This window comes from Cupressus sempervirens, chromosome 3, assembly GCF_028749045.1.
Source record: "Cupressus sempervirens isolate cs-2001-9-10 chromosome 3, ASM2874904v1, whole genome shotgun sequence".
In the NCBI taxonomy this organism is placed as follows: Eukaryota; Viridiplantae; Streptophyta; class Pinopsida; order Cupressales; family Cupressaceae; genus Cupressus; species Cupressus sempervirens.
In genome coordinates this window covers 1,026,205,348-1,026,224,707 of record NC_143120.1, presented here as the reverse complement: position 1 = coordinate 1,026,224,707, position 19,360 = coordinate 1,026,205,348, and positions in this window count along the sequence as shown.

The window sequence follows — 19,360 nt, the reverse complement described above, 5'->3', positions numbered from 1 at the left end:
CTCCTAAGGCAACTAGATATTATTTCAAGGTAAGTTATTTTTATGTAATGAAATAGGTCATATGAAAAGAAATTGTACTAATATGTCATTTAATCATGTTAAGGACTTTTATTTTCATAATTATCATGGTATGGGTAATAATGTAATTGATTATGGGAAACCTAAGTATGATAATGATAGAAGAAATAGTAGAATGTCTAGAAATACTAACCTTGTTGATAGAGGAAGATCTTATGAAGATAGAAGATAGATCGTGTGTTATAAGTGTAACAACTTAGGACACATTGCTTGGAATTGTCATACACTTGACAATTAAGAGAATCCTAGAAGTAGAGCACCTATATGTAAATTGTGCAATAACTTTGGACACACAATAGAGTATTGTAGAAGGGACAAAAACTTCAAAGATAGAAGGAACAATGGAAGAAACTTTGGGAATAGGAGGAATGATGGAAATGACAAAAGGAACCACGAAAGAGACTTTGAAACTAATAAAGACAACAAAGAGCAAATCTAAACATTATGTGTGAACTTCAAGTACTTAAAGAAGAATTTGTGAAAGGAGTAGTTATCTCAAAAGAAAATTTAGATGATGAGACTAGAAGATCAAAGTTAGTTGTTGAGTTTGATTCAATTATGTTGAATTAAGATTGTTCACAACAACATAATTTTAGAACTTTAGTGAGAAGCCAAATTAGAGGTAGATGAGTGTTGGCATTATGATTATTTTTGTCATTAGTGAAAACACTTACTCAATTCTAAATCCTTACTAAACATCTAGTAGTTACTTTTTAAGCTTAGCAATTCAGTAGTTTACATCGAGTAGACAATGGCTATCAAGCAAATACAGACAATGTGAAGTCTAACAATATCTATCAAGCTTCTAAGAATCTACTATGCTTTGTAGTATCTATTGAGCTTCTTAGTATCTACCATGCTTCACAGTGTCTATTGAGAAGATAGTTTGTGCCATGAAGATTTAGTGTTTACCAAGTGAAGCAAGGTAAATTTAGTGTGCAGTATCAACCAAGTGACACTACATCTATTGAGTCACTAGTGGTTACCAAGTCCAGAAATACATTGAGTGATTAGTATGGACTGATCCTTTACTTCTACCAAGTGCATGATGATGCCAAGTAATGCAGTGGACAGCATGTATCAGAAGGTCACCGAGTCAATTCAGTGAACTTGAGTTATTGACTATTGGGCTGACTCTGTAATGTATTTATTTACTTGTATTTTGGCTAACCTTGTAATTTTGTAAGTTTGAAAAGTACATATGTAAGATATATTGTAAGAAATCAAACATGTATCATGATGGAATGAGAAGGAATTGCAAAGTAATATATGTGAAAGACTATCAACAGTAGTTCAAGGAACACAATAAGGTCAATTCAGAGACTAAATAGTTATATCCATCACATGAGGTGATTGGTGCATAAAGGATCTTATCAGAAAATAGTCAGAAGTAGATCCACTACTTCATCCTAATAGATGAATTAGATTTTCTAAATCCTTTAACAAGGTAGACTTAATAGTCTTGGTACAAATCTCCTAACAGAGTACATACTTCATTGTATGTTTGAAAATCCTCTAACAAGGTGGACCTAGCAGTACTTTGTCCTCCTAACAAGGCAGATCACTAGAAGTGGTCAATGTAAGCCTTAATAGGCCAAATTTATACTATAGTATTGAAGTTTTGTGGGTATCATCCCCACTCCAGTTTTACTTTCTATTTGGAAGGTTTTTGGGTCACCAAAATATTTTGTTCTTTTGTGTAATGATTTTTTTATTTTTTAGAACTAATGTATGCGGTAGCATAGTTGGATGCATGGTAAAATAATAAAAAGTTTTGAGGTTATTGATTCACCCCTCCACTCTCAATAGCCTATCATATCCTAAATATTTCCAACAAGGAGTTGGGAAAAGATGTATCTAGTTATGTTTAGATGGTATCTAAGCTCAGTTGTAATTTGAAGCTCATCTAAACAAGTTATGAAGACATTCAGAGTTATTGGTATTATATTAAAGGTTGATTATATAAAAAAAGATGTAAAGTAAGTTTTTGTAGAGAATTTCGTGATGCAAATTCTTGAGGATATTTTTCATGATGGAAGGAGGCTATAATAAACCTTGCGTGAAATTTGAAGATTAGAAAAATGATATTGAGCAGTTATTTTATTATAGAACATAATTGACATCTTTTTCATATTTGCAGAGTACAAAATTAATGCAAGTTCAAGTTGATGGGATAAATAGATTATAGAATTTATTTTCACTTCATTGTGAATACATCCAAAGAAAAGAGAATTTAGAAGTGACTTGTTAGAGGGATTTCAAAGAAAACCCTATTTTCAAAAAGAGGTATTTATCATTTTCTACAAATTTGTTTGGTAGAGGTTCATAATTTATAAAATCATGGATATGTCAGTAGTACTCAATGTTGAGAATTAGGATAGACCTAAGTTAAATATTTTTGTAAAACCTACCAAAGGAAACCCTAACTCAATGTTCTTTGTCACTCTAAATAATGTAGTTTAGCTTGAAGATGTAGGAAGTTATTTGAATAACAAGTTTGAGTCAATTGTTAGTGAATTCATGAACAAAGATATGGAATTGGTTTGCAACCATGATATTACTATGAAGCCAAAATTTGAACATCTAAAGGAATTATACTTGTTTAAGTATCACTTCTACCATGAATTAGACATAGATGAGTGGACCCATATCACATTGAGTAGAGTAGATGATGGTAAGTTATGGATGCAAGACAATGTAGTTGACATTTTTTCTGACCTTATTCATGAGGTAACTAGTCTCAATAAAAAAGGAAGTGTACCTATAGGTGAGAAGATGGTCAAGAAGAAAGTTGAAAGTTACACTAAAGTAGCATATAATGGTAAAGCTATGGTGATCGACACCATCAAGCAAGATATGTGAGATTTTTTGAGTAGAATTATTGCTTATTCTATTTGTGCAAGTTCTAAGATTGATAAACTATTAGTAGGATTTATTTATGCAGCATATAAAATATCTGTAGAAAAAGAGCAAGTGAATCTTACTGGAAATACTGAGATGTAACTCCTAGAAAATCTAGAAAAGATCAAGAGGACAAAAAATGGTGTGTTTATATTCCAATCATTAATCAATCACATATTTTTTCATGTACTTAAAATATTTCCTTACCTATCAATCACAAACATAATAAGTAGTGATAGATGCACAATGGAGAAGATTATAGAGGCATGTAGAAGGCATCCTATAGACAAGATATTGGATAGTGGAAATATAATAAAGAAGACATTTTAGAATGAAATGAAACATAGATTTAGAATTGCATCTAAAATTGTGTATAGATTCAAGGAAGATATTTGTATTTTGGTTGATACAGATCATACCTATATTCAAGGAGTGGAACCTTGAGAGACATTTCTTGACCCCTTAAGCTATAAATTGAATGATGATGTAGTAGTTGGTTATATTGATTTGTAGCTGAATTTAGATAGAGATAAAGAAGAGTATAGATTTTGAACATATGATGAGATCACTCAGCCAAATCATCAAGTGATCTTAGAGAAGGCATCACACAAAAAGGTTGAATCTAGAATGAAGAAGGCACTATCAGAGGCCAGAATGATAGAGAGTGAATTTAAGGCTATAAGATAGACAATGAAGCAAGGTATATTGAACATACAACCTTTGTCACTATTAGGTGCTAAGACATCTTTAGAAAAAAACATTCTGTATGCAACAGTGTCCGATGTTCAGCCTAGTGAACTTAAAAGAAAATATGAGAGATTGTTGAAAGCAATGTCTACTAAGAAAAAGAGAGTAAAATAATAGGTCATTAGACTAGGTAAAATAAAGAAAATACTATTGAAAATTGATTCTAGTGATTAAGATGATGATGAACAAGAAACTAAGAAAGCAAAAAAGGTGACTCCACCTAAGCAAGTAGCAAGCAAAGCTCGACAACCTTGGAAGCCAAAGATTGAGAAGATCAATACAACTATTGCAAATGAAGGTAACTTTGTTCAGATGAACAAGTCTTATGATTTATATAGAAATTTTGAAAAGGATTAGATTGATATATCTACTGTGAGAGATATTGTGGCAAACAATCTAAAACTAAAAGATCTTGAGAGCATTATTAACCAGAAAGTCTATGAGAGACTCATTGAGAAGAAGGCTCCTGTAAGGGAGGAAGACCTTGAACTTTGGAAGTCTATGCCTAGGACTATTTGCAAGAATGATGATGAAGAAGAAATCATAAGATTTTTGAATAACCTCACACCATACTTGAGGAATAAATTGAAGCCATTTCTATTTATGATTGGTGAGAAGGAAAAGCTAAGAACTAAGACTATAGTAGCAATCAATCAAATGTTGATCAACTCAAAGGAAACATCTCTTCTAGCTCCTAGAACCTTAGAAGTGTCAATAAGTGGTGACACTATATAGATTGATTAGAAGAATGTTAACATTAACATTGATGATACCAATCCATTTGGTGGCTCCGAACCAAATGAACCAAACATCAAGGATATTAAGGATAAGCTGAGACAAATTGAGGAAGAAAAGAGGCTATTAGAAGAAGAAAAGAAGAAGATAGAGGAAGCCAGGCATTAACATCTGGAGGAAGATAAGAAAAGAAAGGAAGAGGAAGAAAAGAGAAGAATTCTAGAAGAAGAAAGGAAAAAGAAAATTGAGGAAGATGAAAAGAAAAGATTGAAAGGGAAGAGAGAAAGAGAGGAAAAAGGAAAGAAAGAAGAAGAAGAGAGAACAACAAAAGAAGTAGCAAATAAATAGAGCAAAGATGATACTAAATGATCTAGTTCATCTACTCTACTTTCTCTTGCCAATTTATCTATTGATGATGATGGTCAAACTAATTTGATCTCATCCCTAACCAAGCTAATTGAGAAAAATAGGAAAGTAAAGAGTTTATAGAGAACATTAATGGAAGTGACAGATAGTTTGCACAGTACATTGGCAGTTCAAAATACAAAACCAGATCCTAAATACTTTTAATGAAGAGTTTACAAATCTGTTGAATGTTGCAAAGGCTAAGGTACAAATTTCCCATAATGCTAACTTGTTTAGCACTATCTATCAGAATATCAAGAATGACTTAGTTAATGTTGACACTTGCATAAAAGAACTCTAGAAATGCTAGAAGGAAGGGAAAACTCTATATGTCTAGTGTACCCTTTCATAAAAGTTGACTAAAGACATCGATAGTTAGATAGAGATAAAGATGAGTGAGGTAGAGACTTTTTCCAAACATATCGAACATCCATCTTGTAAAGTAAATGATTTTTAAGGAAAAATTGCCAGTATTTATAGTGCCATCAGGAAACTAGAACTTTGGAAAGAATAGATTTTAAATAGGACATCTAATTTCAGAGAATCTATTGCTCTAAAATTATCTTTTGTTAAGAAATAGATGAGAAAATGTGTCAAGGAAAAGGACACATATTCCAACTTTTTGTATTTAGATATTAATGGAGTTGAGATTGCATCATATAATTTATGTGCAATTCTCACCTTTGCTGATTCTATAAAGGAAACATGGACGAAAGGTATGGATAGTCTGAATGCTAATTTTGATGATTGTATAAATATCATATTAGCATAAGGAAGAACAATATTTTTTATAGTTTTTAGATAGAATATTGAAATTTTGACCTTTGTCATTGATGTCAAAGGGGGAGAGATATATGTGAAAATTTTATAAATGTCAAAAAGGGAGAGATACAATGTGAATAAAAGTGTAAAGTATATTTTGAGGGGGAGCACATATGTAAAAGTTGAACAAGTTGTAATAGGTGTAATCTTTATGTGTTTTTTATGTTAAGTTTTTGTCACTTAGCCAATTTTCTCAATTTTATTGCCATCAATACCAAAGGGGGAGATTGTTGATGATTGGCTAATAGTGATATATATTTTTTGTTATTTATGGAAACACATGATGTACATGTTTATAGGAAACATTAGAAATAAAGATACTTAGTGTTTCTATAATAAAAAAATTATCTAAGTATAGAATTGGTTTAGAATAGTATATTGTTTTCTTTATAAATTGTTGTTGATGTCATATTATGAATAGCAAAGTTTCATGGAGATAGTATACATGTTAGTGATGACATGTATAACCTTAGAAGTTAGTACATATGTAAAATTTGAACAAGTTGAAATAGGTGTAATGTTTATGTGTTGTTTATGTTAAGTTTTTGTTACTTAGCCAATTTTCCCTATTTTGTTGCCATCAATGCCAAAGGGGGAGATTGTTGATGATTGGATAATAGTGATATATAATTGTTGTAATTTATGGAAACACATGATGTACATGTTCATAGGAAACCTCACAAATAAAGATACTTAGTGTTTGGGTAATCAGAAAATTATCTAAGTATTGAATTTGGTTTACAATAGTATCTTGTTTTCTTTATAACTTGTTGTTGATGTCATATTATGACTAGCAAAGTTACATGGAGATAGTATACATGTTGGTGATGACATGTATAACCTTAGAAGTTAGTATGGACTATATGGAACATATATATTCATGTTTTGATGGAGCAGAACAATGAAGTTGAAGGAAAGAGTTATTTTGATTACAAAACAATTACTTGTCAAAGTAGGGCAACCATCCTAGATGTTTACTCTAACTTGAAAAAGTGAATTATGGTCTTAGATGACCGAGTAGCAATTTTTGTAAAGGCATGGTATTTATGCAAAGGACATTTTGTGATAAGAAGTGGAAGTGAAGTGAGCTATTATGTAAGCAAAGTGTTAGTGTGAATTGCAAATTGTGACTATATGCAAACTTGTGTAAAAATAATATATGTGAAGTTTTATATGATCTATTTGGTGATTTGAGATTGAAGTGAAGATCAGAGATTAGTTAAGGAGGAAAGATAATAGTAAATTACTTGTTTGAGTAGTGAGCTCTTATTGTAGTTAAATTTGCACATTTGGGCAGTGGGCTCTTCTTGCATACATTATATCACAACTCTTAAAAGGGTTGGAATCTCTTAATAGGGATTCAAAGTCTCCTAACAAGGATTCCTTATACTAAATTTTCTCATTGACTCCTAATAAGGTCCATCCTCTAACAACGAACTTATATATCAGTATATAATCTAGTGGGTATCAACCCCACTAGGGTTTTCCCTTGGCTAGGGTTTCCCTAGTTAACAAAATATGGTGTTATGAGTTATCTTTGTGCATTGTTATTGTTACTATTCAACATCACTTTATTACTTTGTTATGCATGGTTTAAAGTAAATAATAATATCTAGTTAGCGACTAATGTTTTTAGATTACTGATTCACCCCCTCTTAGTAATCCCTATTTCTAATAGAAAGAGCATAACAAAAAAACAAAACAATGAAGGCCCTCGACCTAAGAGCATATATGTATCAACCTATGTTGTCCTAAGCCTTGTGGCCTTTTTCTGGCCTTGAGAATGACTGTAGGTCTGTCTATGGTGGCCACATTGGGACTATCACTCCTCCACTACTTTGTGTCCTATCTATCTTTTCTGAATGAGATCTTGACACATGATAGCTCTTTATCCTCTATCCTAGTGGTACTACCATATCAAAATAAGCCCTCTAGTACTATGTCTCCACACGTTCCCTAATCATCATCATAGCCATCTCTTAGAAGTTTAGATCTATAATGTTCTTAATAAACTTTCATGACTCCTATAATGGCGTCTCTTTGATGTGCACTATTATATCCCTCTCTGCCTTAGTTTGGTCCCTTGCCACTACCACTACATCCCTCTCTATTGTAACTAGTCTAATTAACCCCTCAATCCTCTAATCACCTACATTATCTTTATCTCACTAGGCCCTATATGTACTAGTACTAGCATCCCACTAGTGAAATCCACTAGATCCTCCTCTACATACATCGCTACCAAATCCACACCTATGTCATCCTCATCACCTCCCTCATCATCCTCATCACTAAGGGATTCATCAAGGAATATGGTTTTCCCCTCAAGAAATTGATTATGATATGCATATGATAGGTCAATATTTTGACAATGAGAGAACAAATCCATAGTAATTGATGGATCACAAATTGGCTCAAATGTGAAACTTATGGAGTCCAAAGTGCGAAATAGGGGTCAATCATGGGCTCAAGAATAGTTTCATGGGTTACCACTAAATAAAGTGACCAAATTATGAAAATTATAGCTTAATTTTTTCACAATGAAGATACAAATCTAATGCAACTAATGAATTACAAATCAGAGTTCAAATGAAAAAGCTATGGGCTCCAAAGTGCAAAGTAGGGGTCAATCAAGGCTCCAAGAGTAGTTTCGGGCATCCAACTACCTTAAGTGCACTCAAAATGCACCAAAGCATGCATGGGGTGAACTTTCTCATGCCAAGTGCATTATAAGATGACCAAGTGTGCCCGATGCACAATTGGGAAGCCCAACTATGCTTGAACAGTGTAGATTGTGCCTTAGAAGGCTCCTAGGGCCAAAATTAGCTCGATGAGACTTAGAATAACCTAAAACATTGTGTGCAAACCCAAAAACATGGAAAGAGGTCATAAAATGGGTAAAATTAGTCAAAGATGGTCAAATGTGGACAAACTAGGTCAAACTTGGTTAAACCTAGGTCAAATTGAAGCCAGACTTAGTGGGAAAAAAAAAATGTTGATAAAAAGTGTATGATAATGCATGGATGCAAGAATTGAGGATGAAGATGACTTGGTGTATTAGAGTATGAAACCATGGTGGTAGATGAAGTGAATGTTTGAAGATAGAGTAGATGAGATGAGGACTAGTTAGTATGAGGTGAGGACTTTTTCTTTCACAAAGTGCACTATATGTCAATGAAGCTTTATTTTGATATGGTATGTAGAATGCAACACATCATGACATAAAGAGCCAAAGTGCAAATGCAAACCTTTTGTATAAACAAGCATGATGTAGAAAAAAAATGACCTTTCCTTTCTTGAGGCATATATACATGCACTAGACTGTCAAAGGTACATGTTAATAGACAAAAAATAAAAGATGACTCTGGACCATCTTGGCCACTCTCATAGATTAGTTTATATCATCGAGTGGCATAAGAACATGATCACAAAATAAAATAAAATAAATAAATCACTCACTAAAAAACGTGAACCAACAACTATTATTTTCCATTAATACTTTCTTTTTAGTGTTTTAGGTTTATAGAGAGTGTTTGATAGGATGACATTGTGATAGGTTTATGTGTGGGTTCAGTTGATAGTTACAAATTGGATTGATTGTTGGTTTACATTGCTTAGATAGTGTGATTGTCATTGAAGTGAAATGCTTTGAGTTTTAATCTGTGAAAGTGTGAGTGTTTAAGAAAAAGGGATGATTATCCACAATGAGTATTTACAAGGTTTACTAGAAGTTTGTGGTGGGTTTTGTGATTTTTAGGGTTTTTTAGGATATTTGATGGTTTTGTGTTACTCATATTTTTAGGACATTTTATGATTTTTAGAGTTTATTTCAGGAACTTTTATGATGTTTAGGGATTTTTTCAGGACATTTAATGATTTTTATCAATTTGTTTAGGATGTTTTATGATTTTTATGGGTTTGTTCGGGAAGTTTTATGATCTTTATAAATATGTTCAAGACATTTTAGGACTTTTAGGATTTTTTTCAAGATCATATCTAAATTCTTATGAGTGTTTCAAGATCATATTTGAATTTTTAAGACATTTTTAGGAGCATAAGGAGTCACAAGTTTTAGCTCCAATCTAATATGTGATAATTTTAATAGATAATGAGATATCCCGGTTGGATTATTGATTCCTTTCAACACCCACAACTCAACTTCAAGAATTAAACATTTCGTCAAACAGTTAGCAATCAAGCGTTGATGCCCTCACTATAAGAGTCACTTGAATGCATTACGGGAGTATAACCCTCTTATCAATTACTTGCCATAAACTAGACTAATGAATAATAATATTGACAAAATCAGGAAGAGATTCAGTTGCAAAGAGCTATAGTATTAGCTATTCGATTTTATTAAATTACTGAGCACAATATTGGAAATAGAACCTGTTGATGGCTGCTTTAAAATGTCTATCCTCGTAGACTGTAGGAGTAATGGGTGCCCTCGTTCCTTCTAACGTACTGCAGACTTAGCATGGTCAAAAACCCGTCTAATGCGTGGTCGAAATCCGTTTGATTTGCTCCCTGTGATTTATGGGTGGAGCCCGACTATGATCAATTTGCATTTTGTGAAGACGCCCATCTATTGATAGTTCAAATCCACCGGTTGGAGAAATTATCGTGCCCCTGCCTTTAGTGATTCATCATTTACTCATTTTCGGCTAAGGAGAAATTGTTCCACCATGATTTCGTTCGGGTAGGGTTTTTCTTAAAAAAAACTTTGTCTAGCGTATTTCTTAGCTGCGGATCCCACCAGTTACTTTTGTTTGCCGATAGGAAGAACGCGTCCAACCTTCCTGATATATCGTTGACCATGCATATGCTAAAATTGCCTCCTTCCGTGAGAAATGTGGGTTTCTTGTACCGATTTCGTCACTGCTCAAGACTCCAGTTCATCACCTTCAAGGAATCCAAATATGCAAATGGTTTCAGCATGAAATGGCTAAAAACCATCTCCAATGTGCAACCCTTCGGGGGAATATTTCACCTCCTCAGTTATGCAGATCTAGGGGAGTTTTCGTTCCCAGAGACCTAATGAAAATTTGTAGACCAATGACCACAAATTGCCTCAATTGAAATAGAAATTGAATCCTCAAAATCGCTTGTTCAAAATGGGAGCCCTATGTCCTCTATTTATTCACTTCGCTGAGAAGTTTCTGGAAGTTTTTCGGAATCATCTTTTATGATGTAAAACTTTATAAAATTAAATAAATAACTTTATAAAGTTAGAGTACAACCTTAATTTAATATTAGGATGAGTAGGCCCCACTTACTCAATTATTATTCTTCGAGAGAAAAATTGTAATTATTGGAAGACAAAAAATGACCCTCTTCCCATAATCATTTGCGTACGAGAGTCGATGATAGGCAAATCCCCTGTTAAATTTATGTCACTAAAAAGGGGACATGACAGTCCACCCTTCCTAAAATTGCTTGCCCTCAAGCAATCTCAAAGCTGGATGCTGTAAAATTGTCTCATTCTCCCAAGTAGCATCTTCGACTAGTAGATTCTTCCATTTAACCAAATATTCTCTGACTACTCTTCTGTGGAGCTATTTTTCTCTTGTTTCTAAAATGAATTCGGGTACTAGGATCAATTTACCTTCATCATCCAATGGAGGTAATACTACAGAAGGTATCACATTCTGTCCCAACGCATTTTTGAGGCATGATACATGAAACACATTATATGCCTTGATGTCTGCTGGAAGCTCAAGCTCATAAGCCAATTCCCCTATTTGCCTGATGACCCTGAAAGGTCCATAATACCTGGGCTTAAGCTTCTCTAACCCACTCTTTTTGAGAGTAGATTGTCGAAATGGTTGAAGCATTAAGTAAACCATGTCAACTACCACAAAGCTCCTCTCTGTCCTCTTTTGATCTGCATATTGCTTATACTGATTCTGTGCCCGAGCTATATTATCCCATAGAGAACTAATAATGTCTTTACTTTCTTGCATCAAATTCTCGACATGTGGAACCCGAACATCACCCATTAACAAGTCGATGAAACTCGGTGTATCATAGCCATATAATGCTCGAAAAGGTGTCACCTGGATAGACATGTGGAAAGTTGTGTTATAGCAATACTCACACAAATAAATCCAAATTACCCAAGCCTTCTACTAATCAGCCATGTAATTCCTCAAGTAGCCCTCCACCCATTTGTTTACTATCTCTGTCTGTCCATCAGTTTGCAGATGATAACTGGTACTGGGTGTGAGCTCAGTGCCACATAATCAGAACACCTCTCGCCAAAAATGACTCAAGAACCTACTATCCCTGTCACTGACAATACTACGGGGTATCCCATGTAACTTGAAAACCTCTCTGAAGAATACTTCAGCTACCTGTACTGCAGTATAAGTAGTGGTGATGGGAAAGAAATGAGCATATTTTGTTAGCCTATCCACCACCACATAAATGCAATCACGTCCCTGAGCCTTGGGCAACCTGGTAATGAAATCCATGGATATGCATTCCCACTTCTGACACGGAATGGGAAGAGGCTGTAGAAGTCCTGTTGGAAAGGTGTGCTCCTATTTATTCTGTTGGCAAACACAACACTCACGAATATACTGCAAAACATCCTTCTTAAGTCCTTTCCATGTAAACCGTTCTCGCACCTGTCTATATGTTTTAAAGTATCCGGGGTGACCAGCTATAGGTGAATTATGAAGAGCTTGCATAATAAACTGCTTCACCTTCGATCCTGGGACTAAAAATATCCTTCTCTTGTAAACAATCAACTCATTCACAAGTGTATACCTGGTATCAACAACTGTCCTGTCAACTATCCCAGATGCCCATGGGTCTCTAGCATACTCTGCAATAATCAAATGCTTCCATTCCTCAGAGATCTCAATCATCGAACTAAGATGTGGTCTATTTGACAAGGCATCCGCTACCACATTCTGCGTGCCCTTAACATAAGATATATCAAAATCATATGCCTGCAACTTACTGGCCCATTTCTGCTATCTATCATTGAGATCCCTTTGCCCAAGGAAATGTCTTAAACTATTGTGGTCAGTTTTTATGCAAAACTTACCACCTACTAAGTACTGCCTGAACTTAGCTAATGCATGCATGATAGCTAACATCTCCTTGTCATAAATGCTGAATGTTTTCTCTGGTCCACGAAGTTTTCTACTTTCATATGCAATTGGGTGTTTATCCTGCATCAAAACAACCCCAATACCATCTCCTGAAGCATCACACTGGAGTTCAAATGTTTTCGAGAAATCAGGCAATGCTAGTACCGGACATGAGGTCATGATCTCCTTAAATCTATCAAAACAAGCCTGTGCCTTTGCTGTTCAAATGAAAGCTCCCTTTTTAAGAAAATTCATCATAGGAGCCGCATGTCGTGAATATTTGCAAAAAAATCTGTGATAGAAGCCACATAAACCAAGGAACCCTCTCAGCTGTGTCAGGTTCTCAAGAGTAGGCCACTCCATAATAGCGCGAATTTTATCAGGGTCCATCCGTACTCCTTCTTTACTGATAATATGTCCCAAGTATAATAATTCGATCATGCCTAAATCACATTTAGACTCTTTTGCATACAAGGACTCTACTTGGAAGGTCTTCAGTACTGTCTCTAGATGCTCCATATGCTCATGCCATGTTCGGCTGTATACCAAGATATCATCAAAGAAGACTAATACAAACTTCCTCAGCTGACGATGAAAAACCTTATTCACGGTGGACTGGAAAGTAGCTGGTGCATTGGTGAATCCGAATGGCATTACTACAAACTCAAAATGCCCACAATGGCACCTGAATGCAGTCTTCTCAACATCCTATTCTCTGACTCTAATCTGGTGGTAACCTGATCTTAGATCAATCTTACTAAAGTAGCATGCCCCATGCAGTTCATCTATTAGCTCATCAATCTGTGGAATAGGATATCTATTCTTAATGGTTTTTTTATTCAACATCCTGTAATCTATACACATCCGTAACAAACCATCTTTCTTCTTAACCAAGACTACTGAAGAAGCAAAAGGAGACTTACTATGTCTGATGTGTCCCATCACCAGGAGCTCCTTGACAGTTTTTTCTATTTCATCTTTGAGCCTTTTTGGATGCCTATATGGAGTGATCATGACTAGTTTAGCACCTTCTTCTAATTCGATGATGTGCTCGATCCCTCTATTAGGTGGAATATCACTAAATACCTTACTATATTTTTTCCTCAATGTTCGTATGTCAGGATGATACTCCATCTTTTGTTTTTCCTGCTGTGTAGGCATGAGAGTACACATGGTTGCCCATCCAATTTCCTCATGTCTAACCAATCTTTCTAATTGTCTGAGAGAAATTGTTCGGATGTCGCTATTCTAGATAGCTCTCAACACATGTTGTTTCCCATCTACTTCAAACTTGATCTCCATGTCCTGGAGTTGAAAAGTGACCTCACCTAATAAACGTAACCATGTCATCCCCAAAACGATATCCAAGTCGCCCATATTGACTACATGGTAATTTTCCTTGAACTCATAATTGTTCAGACATAATGGCATGTCTTTAACTATCCTGTTACACTTAAGAGTGTAACCATCAGCAACCTGTACTTGAAGACCTTCAAATTCTTCTATCTTAATTCCATGGCGCTCGACCAATCGTGCATCGATGAAATTGTGTGTAGCTCCTGTATCAACCAATGTGATCACCTTCTATCCTACTAGAACACCACGTAATCTGAAAGATCCTTCCTGTTGAATGCTAGACAAACGCCCCTACTGTAAATGCAATTCAGGTTCCTCTTTTTGCTCTAAATTCCCTGTTTCCTCCTCAGACTCTGGGCTACTATGATCATCTTCTTTTTCTGCACTGTCAAAATCTGACCCTTCATAATATGCCCACATAACCCTATTGGCTTTTCCTTTAGGTCTCAGTGGGCAAACATGATCCCTGTCATATGGACCTTTGCAATAGAAACATAACTTCTTCCTGCGCAAGTCATTTAATGCTTCTGCATCCAGGGGTGTAGTAGATTTTCCTTTGGTTTCAATGCTCTTCCCTTTATTCTTATAAAACTTCTTATTATCTCTGAAAGAGGTAGTACTCCTGGAAGTGAACCTGCTAGAGGGTGCTGTAAGCTCCATACTCTGTGCTTTCCTCATGGCTTCCTGCAGTGTTGGCAGGTCAAATGCCTTAATCCATCCCTTGAGAGGTTCAGAAAATCCTTCTGTAAATAAGATAACTAACCTCCTTTCCGACACATCTAGTACCATGACTAACAACCTTTGAAATTCACTAATATAAACCTCTAAATTGCCAATCTGTCTTAACTGAGCAAGGTCGCGAAAATAAATTTTTGGATCCTTTTTATCAAAACGTTCAACCAATCTATCTACAAAATCCTGGTACGATGTTACCTGATTGTGTTGCAAAGTAACCATTCCATGTGACCACCAATCATGAGCTGCGCCTTCCAGATGCAAGGTGGCATACTTGATGGCATCTATTTCAGACATAGGCCTTAACGCTAGAAAGGTGTCCAACTTATGAATCCAAGCTTGTGCTGTCATCTGACCACTACCATCAAAAAATGGTAAAGTGAGTTTGCTAATAGCTCGCTGTAACTCACTATCATAACCTCCTCTAGGCTTCCTACTTTGGCGGCTACTCCTCATATGTTCTCTCCTTTGGTTTAAATAGCGATCAAAGTTCAATAGTTCACGCACATGTGGGGGTAGTGCCTGCCATTCTGCAGTAACAGTCCTAAGATCATCTTGGAAATCTTCTGGTACATCATCTTCTCCCATCTCCTAAGCCTCTTCCCTTAGGAAGGTGGGACGAGTAGGCCTATTTGCTGTCCATGATCTACGCCTAGGAGCACCTTGTGATCCTGCCACACTTCTATCATCATGATCTGATGTGCCTCTTCCTTGATCCTGAATCCTAGGCTCAACAACTCTTTCCATTATGGTAGTCAAAGCCTGTAGTGTCTGAGCTATTTCTTGTTGTCCGGTAGTCATAATTTTGTAAAACTCTCTGGTTTCATCATCATCGACTCTGGGAAATCTTGGTGAACTCTGTGTTTGTCTTTCACTCATATCTCTGTCCCTAAATATGGTTCTCTTGCAAATATAATACTGGGAATATGGTTTCATAAAAATACTTCTACCCAATCAGGATGGCAGGACTACTGCTCTGATACCACTAAGATATCCCGGTTGGATTATTGCTTCCTTTTAACACCCACAACTCAACTTCAAGAATTAAACATTTTGTCAAACAGTTAGCAATCAAGTGCTAATGACCCTCACTATAAGAGTCACTTGAGTGCAGTACAGGAGTATAAGCCTCTTATCAAATACTTGCCATAAACTAGACTAATGAATAACAATATTGACAAAATCAGGAAGAGATTCAGTTGCAAAGAGCTATAGTATTAGCTATTCGATTTTATTAAATTACTGAGCACAATATTAGAAATAGAACCTGTTGATGGTTGGTTTAAAACATCTATCCTCGTAGACTATAGGAGTAATGGGTGCCCTCATTCCTTCTAACACACTACAGACTTAGCGTGGTCAAAAACCCGTCTGATGCGTGGTCAAAATCCGTTTGATTTGCTCCCTGCAGTTTATGGGTGGAGCCCGACTATGATCAGTTTGCGTTTTGTGAAGATGCCCATCTATTGATAGTTTGAATCCACCGGTTGGAAAAATTATTGTGCCCCTGCCTTCAGTGATTCATCGTTTACTCATTGCCAGCTAAGGAGAAATTGTTCCGCCATGATTTCGTTCGGGTAGGGTTTTTCTTAAGAAAAACTTTGTCTAGCAAATTTCTTAGCTGCGGATCCTGCCGGTTACTTCTGTTTTCCGATAGGAAGAACGTGTCCAACCTTCTTGATATATCATTGACCATGCATATGCTGAAATTGCCTCCTTCTGCGAGAAATGTGGGTTTCTTGTACCGATTTTGTCACTGCTCAAGACTCCAGTTCATCACCTTCAAGGAATCCGAATATGCAAATGGTTTCAGCATGAAATGGTTAAAAACCATCTCCAATGTGCAACCCTTCGGGGGAATATTTTGCCTCCTTAGTTATGCAGATCTAGGGGAGTTTTCCTTCCCAAAGACCTAATGGAAATTTGCAGACCAATGACCACAAATTGCCTCAATTGAAATAGAAATCGAATCCTCAAAATTGCTTGTTCAAAATGGGATCCCTATGTCTTCTATTTATTCACTTTGCTGAGAAGTTTCTAGAAGTTTTTCGGAATCATCTTTTATGATGTAAAACTTTATAAAATTAAATAAATAACTTTATAAAGTTAGAGTACAACCTTAATTTAATATTAGGACGAGTAGGCCACACTTACTCAATTATTATTCTTCGAGAGCAAAATTGTAATTATTGGAAGACAAAAAATGACCCTCTTCCCATAATCATTTGCCTACGAGAGTCGATGATAGGAAAATCCCCTGTTAAAGTTATGTCGCTAAAAAGGGGACATGACAGATAAGATGTGGTTAGGGACATGCCCCCAGTTTAATTGCAAACTCGTACAATGTGTAGGTGATATGCCACCAGACAAGACACAAACTATGTACAAAGGCAAACGATAGAGTATGTAAAGATTGGTGATGCTTTTTGGTCAAATAAATAGTATTGACAAATGAGTATGAACACACTTAACCATTTTCATCATACATGAGGAGTACACAATAGGTGCCAAGAAAAAATTTCAATAGTTGTCGAGTCACAATTAGTGCCAAGCAGATTACAGTGTAGTATGTGCCAAGCAATAAAAAATTGTTCATGTACTAGGTAATAGAAGTATTTAGATGCTGAGAAACTCACAACAACATATGTTGAGCAATATAGGATATAATAGGAGCTGAGTAAACTAGGAAATGTAGTTGATGCTGAGCAATCTAGAAACAATATGTGTCAAGCAATGCAGGATCAACATAAGAGTTTGTATTTGCACAAACTAAGATGTGAACCATTTTTGGAGCCAACTTAGAAAAATTTCAAAGGAGAAAAGGGATAAGGATGAATCATTTAAATTCCCTGTGCAATTTGCATGCAACCAATCAGAAAAAAGGTGAAGGCATGAAACCACTAAGAAAAATGCAAAGTCTAAGCGAGAATTTGAGATTCAATATGGATCGCAGATCCATACCTAACTCTAAGTCTTTATATTCTTTTTAAGGAGAATGAATGCACCATTGTATGTGTAGAAGAAAATAGCATAAGGGGAGATTATATAAAAAATTCAGTGTGAAGAGAAAAGACTTAGTCGAAAGGACAACATGTATACATCTAGTTGATCAAAAAAAAATAGAGGACATATCCAGAGATCAGAAGAGGAAGAGCAGATCAAGTGCTTGATTGCATACAATTAGGTCAAATTTTCTAATACTCTCTCACAATTGTATTAGAGGTTGAAATCCTATGGTGATAGGTTAGCTTAACAACTAGGTAGGAGAGCCTTTGGAGAAGGTCAAGAAAATCCTATGTATTAGGTGAGTTTAATAGCCTTTATGTAAATCCTTTAATAGGGTGATGCTTCATGTAAAGTGTTTGCAAATCCTTTCAATAGGTCACACTTAATAGTGTGTTGTAGCCTTTAACAGGGTAGGCCTTTAACAAGGAAAACCATTACATGAACTCATTGCTGTAGTAATTTTTGTGGGTGTCATCCCTACCCCAATTTTATCTTCTTATTCCTAGAGGGTTTCTAGGTCACCAAAAATCTCTTGTGTTATGTGTTGATGCATGCTTTCATTTTTATGATTGTTTACATGTTTAACTTGCATGCATGTTAATTTTAGTTATATTTTATTAAGGTTTGAAAAGGATAAAAATTGGTTGCTTCTAATTCACTCACCCCCCCCCTCTGAAAAGTACTCTTCCCATTTGAACATTCCAAAAATTGGTATCAAATCTCTAGTTCTCAGAAGGAGAATCCTAACAACTTAGAGAAAAAGATTAGAAGATGCAAGTCTTCAAACTTGGAAAGATGATTGACAATCAAGTGATTGATGTGCAACTGGCTCTACACAAAGTAGAGGAAGCTAGGAAGGAACTGGGAAAATATTTGAAAAGAAGAAACAAGATAGACATATCTAAAAATGGCATACACTATAAGGAGATTGACACCTCACAAGTGTTTTCAAATGGAGACTCCAAGGAATTTGATGTAGCAATAACATAATTAATGGAGAAAAATAGAGAACAAGCTGAAGAAATTAGATTACTCAAGCTTGAATAAGAATCACAAGCCATATTGCTTTGTCAAGTAACTAAACAAAAGAAAATAGCTATTGAAGACAAGGTCATGGTAAAAGAAAATAAGAGAAATATCATCAATAGACTAGAAGAGAAAATAATTGAATTTGAAAAGATTTCAAATATGTGGTTAGATACCTTTAGCCAGATGATGAATCCTCATCATGAGCTAAACATGAAGGATATTGAGATCTCCACCTTGAAGATACTGAATGAGCAATTGCAGAATGAATTGAAGAGAGAAAAGGAAATTGTAGAAAGTTACAACAAAACCAACGAGGCCATCAAGTACTTTGACCTATTTCTAAAATCACCAGCGACAAGTAATGACACTATAGTACTTGGCTACATCAACACTGAACAAGGAGAATCATCCAAGACTACAAAAGAAAGAAGCAACAAAGGTAAGAA